The sequence below is a fragment of the Sinocyclocheilus anshuiensis genome, unplaced genomic scaffold (genome assembly GCF_001515605.1).
Source record: "Sinocyclocheilus anshuiensis isolate Anshui unplaced genomic scaffold, SAMN03320099.WGS_v1.1 scaffold944, whole genome shotgun sequence".
NCBI lineage: Eukaryota > Metazoa > Chordata > Actinopteri > Cypriniformes > Cyprinidae > Sinocyclocheilus > Sinocyclocheilus anshuiensis.
In genome coordinates, this window is record NW_015549559.1 from 179,336 (window position 1) to 182,045 (window position 2,710).

At 36.0% G+C, this 2,710-nt stretch overlaps 1 protein-coding gene across 4 annotated transcripts in view; it reads left to right on the top strand.

Annotated features, from left to right (window-relative positions):
- Positions 1 to 543: 543 nt before the first annotated feature.
- LOC107657105 (probable palmitoyltransferase ZDHHC1) overlaps positions 544 to 2,710 on the top strand; it is a 17,563-nt gene continuing 15,396 nt past the window's right edge. For all 4 annotated transcript variants that reach the window (XM_016445109.1, XM_016445112.1, XM_016445110.1 and 1 more), the window contains exon 1: positions 544 to 1,128. The gene's annotated coding sequence lies outside the window, so the exon portion shown is untranslated. The remainder of the gene's footprint in view (positions 1,129 to 2,710) is intronic.

The window sequence follows — 2,710 nt, forward strand, 5'->3', positions numbered from 1 at the left end:
CATTGCATTGACATAATTACAGAGTTAACAGAACTTAATTACAATGGTTCTCCAGAAAAAAATATAATTATATTTTAATTCACCAAAAAATGTAAATTCTGTCATCATTAACTCTATCTTATGTTGTTTCCAAACTGCATGACGTACGTTCTTTTGAGGTAACAAAAGTGAACGATTATATTTTGCTATTTAATATGCAGCAATTAACGTTTTCATAAACATTGTTTTAAAGCACGGCATTGCTGCCATCTCCTGGAAAACTGCCTACAGTGCAACATTGATAGCCTGTGATCTTGTAAAACAGAAACACTGCAACAGCACAAAGCAACTGCATTTAACAAAACATGAGCCTACTCCTACTACTGCTGCTAATGATAATTATAACAAATAAAAATGTGATTACTTCAGATTTGATGTTATGAATTTAAAAAGCTTACTTTAGTAATTAACAGTACTTCACAAGTAAACGTTTTTGCTTTGTTATTTAGTGCAGAGGACTTTTAATTTGAAATAAAACGTGTCGTGTAATGGTTTTCCCGGATGTGGGTGCGTCGGTCAGCTATTTAATACATAAATTGTCACTACGAGCCGAAAATATTGGATTGAGTGCCGCTGCTGTATTATAAAACCTTTATTTGTTGATATTTGTTTAGTCGTTTAAGCAGCTTCGATTGATTAGACCAATAAAACGCTTTGGATATTGATCGAGATGTGCGCGGTTACTGTAAGATGTGATTTGTTTGCAGAATGATTAGTTAACGGTACAGTCAGTCGTGCTCTCCGCACACAACAAGCGGTTAACATTCGGTCAGTTTCAAGGCTCTTATTTGTTCGGGGCACTATTGCAAGTTAATTACTACATCTAGAGGAGATTGGTTTACCCACGGGATGAGAGCGTGATGAGAGATGTATGTTACTGAGACGCCCTCTCCGCTCTCAGGCTACAGATACAGTAAATGAGTAAAGAGCTAACGTTAGCCGTCACTCAGCTGTTGTGTTGGTGCTGTGCATGAGGCTCAAAGATGTGTCAGGTTAGTGGTAGTTTTCGTGTAAAGAAAAGGCAGTGCAGGTAATGTCGGCTCAGATGTGGCGGATCAGCCCGGATTCCTGACATCAGTAACTGAGCAGGTGAGTTTTATGGTTTACCATGAGCTGGTTATAGTGGACCAGTGACCAATAAAGATATCTGAGAGAGAGAAGATGACAACACAGCTGCACTAGCTGCAAAAATTGTTAGCCATTCACAATGTAAGGTGTTAAACATGGTTAACTCTAAACTGACTTACATTATCTTTTCATTTATTTAGGTGGATTTTAATTATTTGTTATATATGTTGTTTTTTATTGTTTCTTTTTATTATTTATATATATATATGTTAATGCTTTGGCAACATCGTTACACAGTCATGCTAATAAAGCTTAAATGCATTGAAAAAAAATTGAGAGCGTATAAAACACATGTCCCAAATTTCTAAAATTATAATGTTTGTATTTATGCGGTTTAATGTATTTTTTAAAAGCTTTGAAACATTTTTCTACAAAAACTTAGTTTGTATGTCTCTAAAAATTACAAGTAGGGTAGCCATAACAATATAAATAATCATTAAAGGGGACATCGGATGCCTATTTTCCACAAGTTGGTATGATTCTTTAGGGTCTTCATGAAATGTCTGTAACATACTTTGGTTAAAATTCCTCAGTGGTCTTGTAAAACAACACCCTTTTTACCTTGTCAAAAACGGTTCTGTTCACTAGGGCTGTGACGGTATGGGATTTTTTCTTACCGCGGTGAAGACGCAACAAATCACCGCGGTTTGGCGGTTAATCGCAACCCCCTCCCCCTCCCGCGAAATATAATGATTTAAGAACGCATGCAGCTTGTAAATGAACATGGAAATGACTAATAATAACGCAGTCTTCTTTATTATTAAAACAGCAAATTATGTGAACAATAATAAAATAAAATTACATTTATTTAAACTTTGTTTTTTCTATATCTTTTGAGTTTAATAGGAATTATGGAACAGCTTTTAATAATTTAACAGCAAATTATCATTAATATTATTTAACTTAATAAGGCTACATTTATAACAACATTTTTAAAAGTGGAACATAAAAGTGTTTGAATCTGATTTGGGTTTTTCAAAGTGCAACACAAGGGAACATCAGGAACATCATTGTTAAACTACTGGGCCGCTTAAGTGAATCGGCAAGTCCTGCTGCTTTATTTTTCGGTCTTCAAGTTTCTTGCCAGGAAAACCAACATGTTAACTTTGTCTGGTGCATGGCACCTTCTCCATCCCCGCCATCACTCTGCTCATCGGGCATTGCCAGCATCACCTCCAGGAGCGCATCTTTAACGTCATCTTGCCGTCAGCGCAGCTGAAGAGTTCTGCGTTCAAATGCACGCAATAGGCTTAAGCTTGCCGCAAAGCATCGGCAAAACGGATTATGATCATAATGAAAGAGTTTTTGTTTTTGATTTGTTTTATTTCGTTAAGTAGTAATTTAAAGCTTATCTATAGATATATTTATCATGTCTGTGAGGCATGTATTCGCTGAGTTTCGGTCCATTTTTGTGAAGCGTGCCTGTTCAAGACGAGACGGCAAGCGCATCATGTTTGTTTTCTTGATTTTATAAAAGCACAACGTTTTGTTGATATTGTGAGTGCACACAAATAAAAGTAGACCCTTTACAGTTACGAATGAT